Source organism: Rhinolophus sinicus, linkage group LG14 (assembly GCF_036562045.2).
Source record: "Rhinolophus sinicus isolate RSC01 linkage group LG14, ASM3656204v1, whole genome shotgun sequence".
In the NCBI taxonomy this organism is placed as follows: domain Eukaryota; kingdom Metazoa; phylum Chordata; class Mammalia; order Chiroptera; family Rhinolophidae; genus Rhinolophus; species Rhinolophus sinicus.
The window spans coordinates 53,017,570-53,034,592 of record NC_133763.1 but is presented as its reverse complement, the minus strand read 5'-3'; positions in this window follow the sequence as shown (position 1 = coordinate 53,034,592).

The window sequence follows — 17,023 nt, the reverse complement described above, 5'->3', positions numbered from 1 at the left end:
AAAAAAAAATGCAATATACGATTTAATTCTAGGTACACAGACTCTGGAGCCAGACTGCTTGGGTTCAAATCCCAGCTCTACCACTTACTAGCTGTGTGTTCTTTGACAAGTTTTAACACCTCTGTGCTTCAGTGTCTCCATCTGTAAAATAAAGGAAATGAAAGTACCCTCAAGAGATTCTTTGTATAATTAAATTAGTTAACAGGTAACATGTTTATAGAATGCCCAGTGTATGGTAAGTCTTATATGAATGTTAAATAAAGGTAAATAAGGAAATTTTCCCCAAACACATTCTCTCTAGACAGAAGAGTCCATCTGAATATGTTTCTTTTTTAATTCTGGCTTGTGATATCACCCGTAAAATGAGTAGGTTGAAATAGAATTGGGTCATTGGCTGCTTTTGACGGCCACTTCTAGCTCAGTGGGTTTAACTGTGTTCTGATTAGAGAGCTGTTTACTAACAGACGTAACAGTTCCAGCTGCTGGGTTTGCTTCTGCTGTCAGCAGCAATCTCTTGTCCAAGCTGGGGCCGCTGCAGCAACTACCCCTATCTGCCATTTCATCTTTCCTGGAAGGTGTTCTAAACTTGGACTTCACGGGTACGCGTGAGCTGTTTATTCTTGCACTTCCCAGCAGAGGCTGCGTTACACTCTGGATGTTTGCAGAATGAGGGTTGAGTAATGATTACCCTTCACATCGCTGATATTTGCTTCTTTGCAGCCATTAGCTACTCTTTAGCAAGCATCTTTGGATGTGTAGCTATATATGTGTAGACACACGTGTATAAGCAGATTCCCGAGCCAAACTGCCTGAGTTCAAATCCAGCTCGGGCATTGACCAGCTGGGGGGACCTTGGACAATTGCTCAACCCCGCGGGTCACTCACTATAATTGACCTTGGAGCAGCCTTGGACAGGTTCATCATTCCTTCCTTCTTAATCCACTCTTGCCTTTTTTTTTCTTTTTTTTTTTTGCCATTTTATTTATTTTTTATTTTTATAATTTATTTTTTAAATTTATTGGGGTGACAATTGTTAGTAAAATTGCATAGATTTCAGGTGTACAATTCTGTATTACATCATCTATAAATCCCATTGTGTATTCACCACCCAGAGTCCGTTCTCCTTCCATCACCATATATTTGATCCTCTTGGCTTTTTTGACATCACACTTTCCTCTCACCTTCCCAGTCTCTTTTATAAGTTCTTCCTCTTCAACCTGATGTCTTAGTGTTGGAATTGCTCCCCAGGCCGCCTTTTCCTCCCAAACATTCTTTCCCGAGTCCATTTCCTCATTCCCACTGACTCTCAAATATTTCTCTTCAGCCCAGGCCTTTCTTTGGCACGTGTGGCCAGCACATACACCTGCCTACTTGGCACCTCCAATCTGAGGTCTCGTGCGTGCGTCTCAAACTTAGTGCGCCCAAAACTGAATCGTCGCCTTCTTCTCACTACGTGATGTCCCTCCTACATTCTCTGTCTCAGGGATTCGCTCCACCACTGGCCCATGTCACAAACTTAGGGGGCATCTTTAACTTCCTTCTCCTCTCCTGTCATCCAGTTCATTCAGCATCACTTCGACCTCCAGAATAAATCTCAAATCCATCTGCCTCTGCGCATTCACTGCTACCACACTAGTTCTATGCTACCATCTCTCTCGGACTTCTGAAATTGTGTCTTAACTGATTTCCGCTGTCCACGATTGCCCTTTCAATCTATCCTCCACACAGCTGCCAGAATGCTTTTTTAAAAAAATGCAAATTCAGGAGTCGGCCCAGTGGCTCAGAGGGTTAGAGCTCTGTGCTCCTAACTCCGAAGGCTGCTGGTTCAATTCCCACATGGGCCAGTGGGCTCTCAACCACAAGGTTGCTGGTTCGATTCCTCGAGTCCCGCAAGGGATGGTGGGCAGTGCCCCCTGCAACTAAGATTGAACACAGCACCTTGAGCTGAGCTGCCGCTGAGCTCCCAGATGGCTCAGTTGGTTGGAGTGTGTCCTCTCAACCACAAGGTTGCCGGTTCGACTCCCACAAGGCATGGTGGGCTCTGCCCCCTGCAACTAGCAGCGGCAACTGGACCTGGAGCTGAGCTGCGCCCTCCACAGCTAAGACTGAAAGGACAACAACTTGAAGCTGAACGGCATCCTCCACAACTAAGATTGAAAGGACAACAACGTGACTTGGAGAAAAGTCCTGGAAGTACACACTGTTCCCCAATAACGTCCTGTTCCCCTTCCCCAATAAAATCTTTTTAAAAAATGCAAATTCAATCAAGTCATGTGGCTGCTTAGAGCCTTCCATGCCTGCTCATAAGCACTGTTTTTGTCTAGTTATCACTGTACCTTCGGTGCATAAGGCAAGTTCCTGGCACAGAGTAGACACTCAATAAATATTTAGGCATGAATAAACAAATGAACGGTCACGACCTCTTTCAAGGAATCTTCGTTTCCATCAAAGTGGAAGAGGGAATGAAGGCCATCTATGGAAAGCCCACAGCTAACAACATACTTAATGGTGAAAGAATGAAAGCTTTCCCCCTAAATCAGAAACAAAACAAGGACTCTCACTTTTGCCACCTCTATTTGACATGGCCCTACATGTTCTAGCCGAAGCAATTAAGCCAGGAAAAGAAACTCAAGGCAGCCAAATCAGAAAGGAAGAAGTAAAGTTATCTCTGCTCAAATAAGATACATGATCTTATTTGTTTAGAAAATGCAAAAGAGTTCACCAAAACAACTGTTAGAGCTAATAAGTGAATTCAGCTAAGTTGCAAGATACAAAATTAACCCACAAAAATTGGTTGCATTTCTATTCACTAGCAATGAACAGTCAGAAAAGGAAACTAAGAAAACAATTCCATTTACAATGGCATCAGAAATGTGAAATACTTACAAATAAATTTAACCCACAAGGCAAAAGACTTGTACACTGAGAACTACAAAACACTGCTAAAAGAAATTACAGCCATAAATAAAGGGAAAGACCGCTTATGTCTTATGGTCCTGGACTGGGAGACAACATTGTTAAGATGGCAATACTATCCAAAGTGATCCACACATTCAATGCAAGCCCTATCAAAATCCAAATATCACTTTTTGAAGAAATAGAAAAACTCACTCTAAAAGTCATATGAAATCTCAAAGGATCCTGAATACACAAAAACAATCTTGAAAAAACAGGACAAAGTTGGAGAACTTTCGCTTTCTGATTTCAAAACTTACTATAAAGCTGCAGTAATTCAAAAAGTGTGGCACCAGCATAAGGACAGACATATAGACCAATAGGATAGACTACAGAGCCCAGAAATAAATCCTTACACATATGGTCAATTGATTTTTTTTTCAGCTTTATTGAGGTATAATTGATAGCTGCAATTGATTTTTGACAAGGACGGTCATTTTAACAAATGGTGCTGGGAAAACTGGATATCAACATGCAAATGAAAGAAGTTGGGTCTTTACCTTAGAGCATATACAAAAAAATTAACTCAAAATGTACCTAAGACCTAAACATAAGAGTTAAAACTATAAAACTCTTAGAAGAAAACGTGGAAAAATCTTCATGACATTGGATTTGGCAATGATTTCTTAGATATGACACAAAGCAAAAGCCAACAAAAGAAAAAAATAGATAAATTGAACTTCGTCAGATTTCCGTGTATCAGAGGACAGACGTATCAAGAGAATGAAAAGACAACCCATAGAATGAGGAAAAGTATTTGTAAATCATATATCTGATAAGGGATCAACATTCATAATATACTGTCTAAAGAACTCCTACAACTCAACAACAACAAGAAACAACCCAATTCAAAAATGGACAAAGGACTTAAACAGACATTTCTCTAGAAAAGATATACAAATGGCCACCAATGAAAAGACGCTCAACATCATTAGTCATTAGGGAAATGCAAACCCAAAGCACTTTACACCCACAAGGATGGCTATTAATAAAAAACCAAAAATAAGTGTTGATGAGGATATGGAGAAATTTGAGTCTTGGTGCACTGCTGACAGGAATGTAAAATGGTGCGACCTCTGTGAAAATGTGTAGGGGTTCCTCAAATACTAAACATAGACTTCCTATAGGATCCAGCAGTTCCACTCCTTGTATATACCCAGAAAGCTTGAAAGCAGGCATTTGACAGCTCCTTGTGTACCCATGTTCATTAGCAGGATTATTCATAATAGTAAGAGTTGACTGATGGCCTTCGAGGTGGATTTTTTCCTGCCTTTGGACTTGAACTGAAACTTTGGCTTTTTCCTTTGGCTTTGAGCCTGCTGGGCTTTGGACAGAACTGCCCCACTGACTCTCCTGGTTCTCAGACCTTCAGATTTTGACGGAACTACACATTGACTCTCCAGCGTCTCCAGCTTGCGAACTCACCCTGTGATCTTGGGACTTGTCCGCCTCTGTAATCACATGAGCCTATTCCTTACAATAAACATCTATTATGTATTATAATACATATATACGTAAAGAGATGTATTATGCACACATGTCGGATATATACGTCCATCCATATGAATATACCTATTTCGGAGATATATGTACATATATCTCCTGTTGGTTCCATTTCTCTGGAGAACTTTGACTAATACAGGCAGGAATGGAGGTGAGAAAAAATGACCATCATTAAAGGTGTGAGAGTTTGGGAATTCCTATTCACTTGAAAGGCAGCAGGGTCCTAGTGGACTTGACGCTAGGCTAGGCCTTCAAGGTACCGTCTCTATAGGTAGGTGTGGAAGGGTTAGAAAGGTGAGGGGGAAAAGGTAGAGAAAACTCCAGTATGAGCAAAGACCTGAAGACAGGAAAATTCGGGCGGCTTTTGAAAAACTGCACATCACAGCATAACATTTCATAGTTTTTTGCTTGTCTGCACACACCCTATTGAGTCATCACATTGGAAGGCACTGAAAGCTGGGACCCAAATGGATAATAAACTTGCCAAACATTTCACACAGCAAGTCATAAGCTGTTAGTTCCCACCCCAAACCCACGGCTTCTAGAGTTAAGTACAATCCATTCAAGACACTTCAAAATGCCTTTCCTTTCTCTTTCCCATAAGCCCTCCCCTGACATACTGCATTTCGTCCAAAGAAGGCTTGGGGTTTCCAGACAGAGCCCAGAAACATGGGTAGGTGGCAAATGACTTAGCCAAGCCCCAAAAAGCCAACTCTTAAGCTGCCAGCAGGAAAAGCTGAGAAGCAACCCCACAAAATCTTCCAAAGGCTCATGAACTGGCAGGTCTAAGGACCTCTGGAACTGAGGGTGTGTGTGTGTGAATAAGGAGGGGCAGCTGAAAGCAGTCTGAGAAGCAGATCTCCAGATCTCCTCCTTCCACTCTGTTACTGGGTTACTGTCCCCACTTACCCCCACAGATATCTGCAGGTTTTATCCCCTGGCAAGGGGAAAACAGAGGGTCTGCGAAGCGGGGGACACCAGGCCCATTTGGGATCAAAGGTGTGGTTTCTGAAGTGGAGGACGGCTTTTTGTGCGCAGTGCTGCACGTTGAGGCCACAGCTCTCTGCCTCCTTCCAGCAACCAGAATGCTGGTGGCCAGATCTTCTCTCTCCTGGAAGGAGACTGGTAGATTCTTCTCCAGGAAATCTGACTCACCAAGAGGAGAGACCTAAAGATCCAGACATTTGGGGATTCTCCCAGAAACGGCCCCATCCAGATACCCCGCCATACACAGAGCTTCCCACCAGCATTTTGGTTCCTGTGTCAGGTATCCCCCCCTTTTTCCTCCGTACCCCCCTCCACCTCACCCCTGCACTGGGAGGCTCCCAGGTATATGCAAGGTCCCGCACCCTCCAACTCCTGGTTGGTTTGGCCAGTGTGGGGCCCAGAAAGAAAACAGGAGGAAGGGAGGAGGTGAAGTCGGGCATTTCTTTTTCTGTTCCTCTCTGATGGGTCTCCTTAAGCTTCCCCTGTCTCTCAACCAAAGTTACAAGCCCTCCTCCCTACACTCTGCCTTTGTAAGCAGGCATTTTGTAAAAGAAATCCTCCTGGAATTATCTTCCTCTGAATGAGCCATATGTTTGTTTACTATTTATGATTGGGACCTAACTGATAGAGCCCCCCACCCCTCATAAGTGATCAGATAGCCAAGGGTTACCAGACAGTTGAGAAAAGCCGCAAGCATGGATGATAAAAACAAACAAACAAAAAACAGAATGAAAACCAACTTGCAGAAACAGAGTCAGTTTAGGAAGAAGACTTTTTAAGAAAAAGTATCATTAATATCCTCAGAGAGACACTAAAAGATAGTGAACCAGAAGTGGGATGCTATTTAAAAATAGAAAGAACATTAGGAGATCAAAACAAGAGCTCTTGGAAATGAAAACCATGAAAGCAGAAATTACAAACTCAGTAGAAGAGTTAAAAGATAAAGTTAAATGTTCCGAAAGATAGAGCAAAAAAAACAAGGAAATAGAAAGCAAAAGGAAAAGATAAAATTAGAAAAACAGTCCAAGAAGTACGCTGTTTGCATAATAAGACAGAGAAGAGAAAACAGAGAAGGAGAAACAATTCAAGAAGATTTCTCAGAAGGAAAGAACATGAGCTTTTGGCCTGAATGAGCCCACTGAGTGCCTATTACAGGGATGAAACCAGGGCCCCCCATCAGGGGACACTGAAGACAAAGAAAGAATTTGCAAACTTCCAGAGAGAGACAAAAAATAATAACCACAAAAGGACCCATGTGCCAGTTGTTCATGTATTGTTTCTCAGCTCCAAGTTCACCTTTTAAAACCTTCTTGGTGATCATGAATGGGGCTCTTTCAAGCATTTCTCCTTTTCAGTGAGTGCAATGTTACCCTTTTAGGTAGAAGTTGCTGGAGGGCCATTGCAGGAAGCAGGGGCTTTGCCTGCCCGCTCCAGCAGCTGCGCCGTAGGTCACAGGTGTGTCTCTGCCCCACCTCAGCGTCCTCCCACTGCTGTAACCCTCAGACAAGGACAGGGAGCCCGCCATGCCTACTGCACCAGCGCCCCCTCTGTGTGCCAAGCCATCGGCTGTGCTCACCTGTGCCCTGAAGAGTTGCTTCCTATTCTGGCCATCCACTGGGCTGCAGACACCATTTCCAGTGAGGTCTGACCCCCTGCTTTGGAGAAGGGTCCCTTCCAAGTTTCCTCTTCCTGAGGGAGAGCCCTCAGCCCTCGGGTACCAGAGTTCTCTTACACTTTATAACGATCCCTGTGTCATAGCCTAATACTTCTTTAGATTACACTTCCCTGTTTAAATCATGGTGCGGTCCTATGTCCTCATTACACCCAGACTGATACAACCAGGAATCAGAATGAGTTGGTCTCAATAGCGACCCCAGAAGAAAGAAGGCAACGGAACCATGCTTCTAGCATTGTGACGGGAAAGTATTCTCAACCTAGAATTCTATACCCAGCCAAAATGTGGATCATATATGAGGGTAGAATAGGGACACTTGAAATAAACCCTGGAGAGTTTGACTCTTCACACACAAATGAGGCCAACAACAAACAGAACAGGCCCATGGATTTGTAGGAGGGAGAAAGCTGCAGGAGAGGGACTCAGGCCCACCTGGGTGTGAGGGGGCTCCCACAGGAAGAACCAGCCTGCACACACCTATGTACAGAAACGCGTGGAGGTCTGCATCCACAGACAACGCGCAGCGGGACAGCCAACCATTTCCTCCTTGCTTTCAGAACCAGGCTCAGTCCTCCAGACACGCTTAGCTGTGGTTTATGAAGGGCCAAGATCACGGGGACTTTCCAGGGCCTTCCTTTCCCCTCCCCAGCCCTCTGCTCTCAGGGTCCCCAAGTCAAACAATCAAGATGCACATTTCCGCTTCCAGGCACCACACCCATCCCGTTCCTGAGGTGATGGAGGGGAGGGGGAGAACTCCCGAGTCATCGAATAGCTTGTGAAATGAAACAATCATGAACATACACAGTCATACACAAGTGGCCCTGTAAGATTATAATGAATTAAAAGCAAAAAGTCTGTTTGTGATGCTGAAAGAAAGAGCTGGACTTACTGCTAGCACTGGGTGGTTTAAATAGATGAGGAGACTCAGGGTCTGCTGCCCCCCACCAGGCGTCTGCCCGCAACTGGAGCCGCCTGAAGTTGTGCTTGTGGAGGGAGCTAGATAAGTGGGTTGGGGAGGAGGGGAGCCCGGGATCCCGCCTCCTCCCGCCCCTGCACGCACACAGGCACACACACTCACTTCCCTCCCTCCATTTCCCTTTCCGTTTCCCTCCCAGTCCTGTTCCCTCCCCACACCTCCCTTTCTCTCCCCTGCCCTCTCCCTTTTATTACTTCTCATCTCAAGCTTTAGGTCTCTGGGTCTCCTGCATCTCTGCTCTCCCTTTCTTTCCTCTTCTCTGCCTTCCCTCTCTCCCTTCCTCCCTGCTCTTGACATCTACACTCCTTCTTGTGGGGCCTCCCGCCACAGCCCACACCCCAGTGTCCCCGCCCCCCACCCTGTGATTTGACGTGAGTGTGTGGGGCTCTTGCCCTGCGCCCCACACTTCAAATGCCCCACGTTACACACACACACACACACACACACACACACACACCCCGGGCACTTGCCTGGTCGAAGTACTTGGCGAAAGGGAAGGAACGTGGTTCAGCTTGAGGACGTGTGCTGGGTGGCACAGGGGACACCTCTGTCTTGCTCCAGGTCGCGGCTGAGTAGGGGCGTGAGGTCTGGGAAATGATACAGCCATTTTGCTGCTCCGGGAGGAACCAACCTTGGGACTTTGCCCCCGGCACTACCACCACCCAAATGATAACCGGAGACAGCTGAGCTAAAGCCTGCTCACACACGGCTGTTTGGGTTTTTCCAATCCTCTAACCCAAAGTCAGCAAACCCTAGCACTTAGACCATGACAATCGCACTGAGCATTTGAGTACAGCATGTGATGGATGAATCTCACGAATGTAAAAGAAGCCAGACACACAATAGTACAGACTATATGATTCAATTTATAAAAACCGGCAAAACTGACCTATGGTGTGGGGGTCAAGACAAAGGCTACCTTTGGGGCGGTGGGGGGATAGTGTATCAGCCGGGCACAGGGAGATTTCCTGTGGTGCTTACATAGGTCGTTCACTTATTGGAGTTATTTCTAGATAATTGTTTTTGGAACTTGTTGTAAGTGGTACTTTTCTTCTTTTTAATACCTTTTTGTTGAAATATATTATCCACAGCCATGAACTGTAGTAATGTTAAGTGTATAGTTCAGTGAACTTTTGCACAGGCATGTATCCGTGAAAGCTCCACCCAGATCAAGATATAGGGTATTTCTAGCATCCCAGAAGGTTCTTGCCAATCCCATTCCCACAAAAGAGAAACCACTGCTCTGAGAGTGACTAGTGTTCGTTCTGCCTCTTCTTGATTTGGGCACAAATTAAGTCGTACAGAGTGTGATCTGTGGCGTCTGGTTTATCTTGTTCATCATAATGTCTGTGAGATTAATCCATGTTATTGCGTGCATCCACAGTTTATCTAGAAAGAATAAACTCACTGTGTGAATGTACAGTTTGTTTATCCAGTCTGTTGCTAGGCCTTGAACTGCTCTGATATTTTAGCTATTGTGCATAAAGCTGCTGTGATGTCTTTTGATGGACATATATGCATGTGTTTCTCTCACCTCGGAGTGAATTTCCTGGTTATCAACTCGGCGTACCATTAGCTTTCGTAGCTAGCTAGTTGTAGATACTGCCAAACAGTTTTCCAAGAGTACATGAGCCCGTTTTCAATCCCACCAGCAAGATATGAGAATTGCTTTACACCCTTGCCAACGCTTGGTATCACTGGTCTATTTAATTTTAGCCCTTTGTGTCGTTATGGTTTTAATTAACATTTCCCTATGGTCAAATATCTTTCACATGTTTATTGGTATTTTGCATGTCATCTTCTTTGAAATGCCCCCTCAAGTCTTAGGCTCATTTTTAAGTTGCATTATTTGTCTGTTTTCTTAATTATTTCTAGTTCTTTACATATTCTGACGTAAATTGTTTGTTGGATATGTGGAATGCAAATGTATTCTACCAGACTGAACATGAATTTTCACTCTCTTAGTGATGTCTTTTGATAAACAGGAGCTTTTCATTTGAATAAAATTTCTAGTTTATCAATATTTTAATGTTATGGTTAACACCTGCTTAAGAAATCTCTCTCTACCCCAAGGTCATAAAAATAGCCTTATTTTCTTAGAGAGGCTTTATTTTCTTTATTTTGGCCTATGACTCATTGTGAATTGATCTATTGTATACGGTGTGAGGTAGAGGTTGACATTTATTTTTTCCATACACATCTCATTGCTCCAGCACTATTTATTTGAAAGAACATCTGATTATCGATTGTACATAAAAATAGAAGCAATTTTTGTTTGACCTTGCAGTTGTAAACTTACTACTTCATTTATTATTAATAATAGTTTATCTGCAGATTCTTTTGGGTTTTCTGTGTACACAATCATGTCCGTCACAACGGGTTGCTGTCTTTCTTTCCAATGCTTGCAACTTTGCTTCTCTTTTTTTCATTTCTTGCATTGGCTACAGCCCCCAGAACAATATCGACTGGAAGTTATCACGGTGGCTAACCTCGTCTCATCCTCAACCTCAGAAAGAAAGCTTTCAATATTTCCCTATCAAGCGAAGGTGTGAGGTATAGGGTTTGTATCATACCCTGGATCCGTGTTAGGAAGTTTCCTTCTATTCCTCGATTTCTAACAGATTGTATTATGAATGGTAGAGCATTTTATCAAACACTTTTCTGTGTTTACTGAGCCAGCCATGTGCTTTCCTCACTTATTCTGTTAATGTGATGAGTTCGCGTGATATTCAACTCCTACAACCGTCTTGCTTTCCTAAAATGAACTGAAATTTGTTGTGATGGAGTAAGCTCCTCATATACAGAGGGTGCCCAAAAAATGTATACGCATTTTAAGAAAGGAAAAAAACTATTGGAATGGTAATACTCAATATATACAGATCACGAAAGATGAATCCAAGTCATGTGTATATGAATACATTTTTTTTGGCACCCCCGGTAGTGTTGGGATCCATTTGCGCCGTAAGTGACGAGTCAGAGGGGCCTAGGGACTTGCCTACTTGCAGTCCACAATGGCTCCTTCGAGACCAGTGCTACTCAAAGGCTGGTCTTCCCACTGCTGCCAGTCAGGAGGCTGGCTGCCTCTTGCAGGCCCCTTTGCACTCCCGTAAGTATGGAAAGCAAGCGCTAAGAAACTCTTATCACACCTTGACTCTGCTGCACCATCCAAGACCCTGACCATTCTCCATTTTCCAGGAATGCCCAGGTAATACATTGTGTCGCTTGTCCTAATGTGACTGAAATACATTGTAATTACAAAAGTATCAAGCTATCGCAGATTGAAAACTTAAAAAACTGGCGATTCACCAGAAGCACTGCTTAGATTCTGCCCTTTTCTGCCCCGATAGCTCCAAGCCCATCTCCAGTGTGTCTGCAGGCTGTGCCTCCGGCGTCCTCAGGTGGGCAGACCCCTCTGCCTGTGTGCACACCTGGCCCCATTTAGGTGGCCAGGAACTACTGCTCCGCCACGTGCAGACAGAGCTTTGGACTTGTGGCCACTTGTGTGCATGGACGGGGGAGGGGAGGGAGTGAGAAGAAGAAGGCAGCAGACTGAGGTTCGGGGAGCCACGGGGGGTTGAATTCTAAATCCTGGCCTTCCAAGGTGTTACGAAGATATATCTGTCAGGTAAGGGGACAGAGCACACTTTCACAGTGTGTTAACCTGACGGAGCAATGCCTCCATGCTAGGCAAGAGCTTTGCGGGCCTCTCGGTTACTTGCCCTGGGAGCCATCGATGTACCAGACAGGCCTGCCCCAGGCATCCCTGGATGGACCGCTGAGGAGCCCTTTGAACTGCACGCACTTTGTCAACGCGCATGAACATTTATTGCATAGCTTTCAAGGGGACCTGAGCCAATAGGATTAAGAACCACCAGCCAAGAATTTGCAAAACATCTGATAGAACAAGTTGGTCCGTCCCACTATACTAGGTCCAAAGACAGGGTCAAGGGCTGTCCTTTCCTCTTCTTGGTGTGGCGTTGGACCTGGAGAAGGTCGTCATCGGTGGCCAAGGTCTCCGGTGGTCTTCCTATATCTCCACAGAACAGACTTTGTGCGTTTCTAGGAGCCGCCCGCTTCCCCCCCCACCCCACCCCCGCAAGTGCTGTAGAAGCTGTTGCTTCCAAGCGTGGGCAGCAGCCCGCTTTTCTACCAATCCAGCGGGTAGGAGCCGAGGCCAGGATCGCCGCGCTCAGGAAGGGCGCCCCCTGCGGGCCGGGCCTGCAAATCCCGGGCGGTGGGCGGCACGGAAATCAGAGCCTGGAGGTGTCTTCCCGCGCGCGGTTGCCCAGGTCTGAACCCCTTGCGCAACAGCACCCCCTCCCAGGAGGCCAAGGTGGCGGGTGACAGGGAAGAGGTCCACCCCGGGCTCTGGCCGGCGCACCGCGGGGCTGCTGAGCGTGGGGAAGAGCGCAGAATGCGCAAGGAGTGGGGAGGGGAACGTGGTCCTTGCCTCCGCCTGGAGCCCCTCCTCACCGCCTGCAGGTCCTCCACTAAACCCGGGCGTCCTCTCCACCTCCGGCCAGTACTGGGCCCACGCAAGCCCCTGCTGGGCCCTGGGAGACAGAGAGGGTCCTTTCCAGGGTGGCGCGGCCTCACCCTGCAGTCATGGCAGCCTTGCAGATTTCTGCAGGCCTCAGGCTGTCCTAGCCTCGGGGACCTCCCATGTTATCTGTCCAGACACACTCCTTTCTTAAGGAGAAACACCCCATAACAGGTTTGTTGGTTGGTTGGTTATAGATCCTAGATCCTGGAAAATGGACCCAAAAGACCTCCCTTTCTCACTTCAACAGGATGAAGGTAGCACCACACCCTCCCCAGGGCCCAGCAGCTACTCTGCCCGGCAGCTCCCCGCGCCTTTCCGAGCACTGCAAAGCTTTCCAGTAAGTGTCGGGAGAGTCAGACAGGAGGTCAGCGGCTCCCACTGGGGTCAGGACACAGTCTTCAAGACAGGACGCTGAAGCCCCAGAGGACACTCTGCCTGAAGCCTAGAACAGACCGCCCTTTCTTTCGCTGGACATCGTCAGAGCCACCCCGCCGCCCCCGCCCCCACCCCTGACCTTAGCAGTAGCTCTCCAACCCCAAACTCTCCCCCACACAGTGAGGGAAACAGGCGCCGCCTTCCCAACTTTGTTCTGAGAACAGATAAGGGGGATTTCAGCTCCTCCCTTCGGCTACTAGCGCAGGGAACCTCCTAACAGCTGATCCCTCCTGACTGGAGAGCACAGTCCAGAGTCCTGGCTCCCTGTCCGACCCCAGCACCCTCGGCTCCTCCCCTTTCTCCTGCAGGACCGAGGAATGTGGGATGATTGAGTCTTTCTGGCAGAGGAACTGCTTTGTGTTTTGGTCCCAACCTAAACGGCTTCTCCTTGGGGCCAGAAATCCGTCTCTCATGACCCTGCGTGGGTCACAACCACTGGCTCAGGAACTAAATTGAGTCATTTAATTCATTTCATGCTCAATGTCAAGGAGGATGAACTACGTGACACGGAACGTGATGACGTCAGAGCCGTGTGCGGCTTTGCATCAGGGAAGACAGTGTGACGCTCACTGAACCAACCGGAGGACCGGGGAGGAGGCGCAGGCATTGGGGGAATAATGTTCACCTTGGGGCGCATTGGGTGTGAGGTGCCGGGGGTCGGCCACGTGGACGGGGCAGTGGGTGGCTGAATGCAGGGTCTAGACCATGGGGGAGGGGCAGAAGTCCAGCGTGGAGGTGAACAGTGGTGACTCTCCCTAATCTCATTCAAACCCTGGGTTTGGATGGGACCAAAGACCTGGCACAGACCAGCAAAGCCAAGATGGAACCTGATGGAGAAGGGCAGGGGAAGGTGCCCCAGGAAAGAAGGCTGAGAAGCAGCCAGAAGCCGTGGTCACACTAAGAGAAGGACTTTTTGTAAAAAGCCAGTGAAGGGCAGTTTCCAGGAGGAAGTGGCCAACTAAATCCAATGACTGAGGGACTGCAAGGAGGATCAGACCTGCGAGTGTCTGCTGGCTGGGGCCACACCGAGGTCAAAGGTGACTTCAGTGAAAGCGTTTCGGGGGTGGGTGAAGAAGGCGGCCTTCGGGGAGTGGAGTGAGAAAGACGATGGGGACAGGGACACAGCTCAGGAAGCAGTTTACAGGGGTGAGGAAGGGGGTAAGTGAGAAAAACCCCCAAGCACACAACTTGGTGAAGGGAAGCGAAGGGAGGACAGTGATGGAGCCTCGTGGAAGGAGCTGAGGTGGGAGGAGGGGCCCGGACACCAGCCGGCAGGGTGAGACTTGCAGGTGAAGGGGAAGCTGCAGAAGCTGTCTTCTCTGGGAAGTAGAAACAGAAACGTCCACTGGGCCGGTGGGCGGCGGTGGGGGGGGCGCGGAGGGAAGTGAAAGTGAGGAGTCAGGACTCAGTGAGGGGAGGACGTGCTGCTGGGCATGGAGCTTGGCTTCACACCCGACATCCTCTGAGCTGAGTTAGCAAAGAAATGAGGGCCCCAAGGAGCCAGGTGGCCGGGAGAAAAGGCAGGAGGCCGTAATATGTGGTAGGAGTCCCGGTGAGAGGCAGAACCGAGGAGAGGGAGGCTGAGACGCGGGACAGTGATGTTGCGGAGGTGGCACCGCTCCCAGGACACTGCTGCTGTCACAAGGAAGAACAAAGCAAGGGCATCGGACAGACCTCATCCACCGTCTCAGGAGGCACCGGAGTGATGGCGGAACAAGGGACCGAAGACGGTCAGACAAGTGCCCAGGTCCTCAGTGAAGGAAGGAGGAGATCGAGAGAATAACACGGGGGATGTGAGTGGCAGGACACTCAGAGGAAGCATGTTTCCGCAGAGATAGGAGAAAAAATGTCTGGAAGTGGCAAGGAGCATAAAAGCAATGCTGGCCCGTCCCCAGGTCTGTGCGGTGGGATCCTGGGTGAGCGGAGAGCTTCGGGGCTCGTTTCAGCAGGAGCAGGGGACAACTTTCGCTCCATGGCTGACTAGCATTTCATCTGTCCTCTGAAACCTATCTTGTAGGTCAGCTGTGGGGGGAAAGAGGGGACAGAAGCACAGGCGGTGCTGAAGGAGGGTCTGTCACTGGGCGAGAGAGGTGTCAGCACTCTGGTCAGGGAGCAAGATGGCAGGGACAAGGCTGGGAGACTAATCAGCCTCGAAAGATTAAGGCCCGTTTCTATGTCCGGGGGTAGGGGCCTGATGCCGGGTGCCACTTGCTGCCTGAGAACCAGGGTTCCAGAAAGACTCAGGCCAAAGGCTGGTTTGCACCCGGAGAGGCTCTTCCTGTGTGGAGGCAGGTCCCTGGTTGTGCCCTGGGGCTCTGTGATGTTGTCCCAGCCCTGGACCCTTCTCCTTACCAAGAAACTGATCTCTTCCCCGTGTCCGAGTTGAGCACCTACTTGGAATTCTAAAGAAAGAAGGGGAAGGAGAGGACTTGTCACTGTGACAGAAAAGACTGGTTAGGTCCGAGGGAGAAACCAGGCTGGGGGGGTGGGGAGAGTCAGCAGAAGCCCCTAGCCCCCAGCTGTCCTCACCCCACTCTCCCTTCCCTGGAGGGGAGCTCACCTTACCCGCTAACCTTAAGTCCTGCAGTCGTCTTTCAGACTCACCTCTATGAAGCCAGGAAGATGCATCGGTGAAGCCCATGCCAACGGGAAAGGTACAGGTGAAGGCAAACCTTATGTATTTACCTGGGACCTCCCCTCACACACACACCCATCTGGCGAGTGTTTTGAATGAGGTTGGCTTGTGTTTGGACAAGACAAACTGATCAAGGTCTTGAGCGGCCAGCCATCAGCTGAACACAACGTCCCAGTGGGGCCTCCCAGCACTGCCCACTGGCCCGTCTTCTCCCTGACACTGGGTGGGGCAGGTGTGCAAACAGAGGAGGGGCTAAACCCACCAGCCAGACTCCGTTTTCTCCACTCAATCCCATGTAACAAACAATTTCTGCCTTTCCTTTGACCATGACGCTTGGTTAAACATCAGAAAAGAGACAAATCACACACTTCTCAGAAATTGAAATTTTATAAAAAGGCATTTTTCTCTTATATCCATAAAATGATATAATTTTTGCAAGTATAGAAATGTGTCATAAATTATACAGAATGTTCCTTACTTACAGCTCAATGCAACTTGGTACTTTCCTCCCTCCCTAAAAAACGAGAGAGAACCAAAAAAATAATATATATAACTGTATATATATATATATATGTATATATATATAGATTTGTATTTATATAATATAGACAAACCAAATATGAAAAAAAAATCATTTCCTCTTTGGTATAAAAATCAGACTCTCCCCTTGAGAGACACACAAACAGACATGATGTTGGGTTTGTAAACTGTGGCCAAAGGGGGTTTCCCTGTCAAGCTTTCCCCTCCCCCATCCCCATCCCACCCACCCCACCTCACCACAGCCCGCCTGCTAGAACGTTCCAGATCTCTACACCCCATTCCCACCTCCCCACCAATGCTGCAGAGCCCCTCTGCTACCAAAGACCAGGGAAGAATTCTTCCCAAGACTGATCTGGTAGCAATGACCTTGGGAAACGCCTAATTTGGGGGAGAGCTCGCCTGGGGTGCACGATGATGAGCCCGGTCCAGACCAGGCTGGGCACTGACTACCCAGCACATGGACCCACCACCTCCTCCCATCTGCCGGGCAGGAGGGGTGGGACCCCTTGTTTACCAGAGGGGAGGCAGAGGCCAGCTTCCCCCTTCAGCCTGCCTCGGGTCCTGGGCTGTAAGTGCAGGAAAATGCCAGATGAGGAGGGGGAACGAAAGTCAAAAGGGACTCAGCAAGTGGTCTGGGGTCTAAATTTAAAACTAAACCAAACTTGTTTTTAGGACTACATTTCATACCCAGTTTTGGGCCACTGCAAATGACAGGGCCACTTGCCCCAGGCTCCAGCCCAATACCAGCAGGACTTATGGAATCCAGGAGTTGAT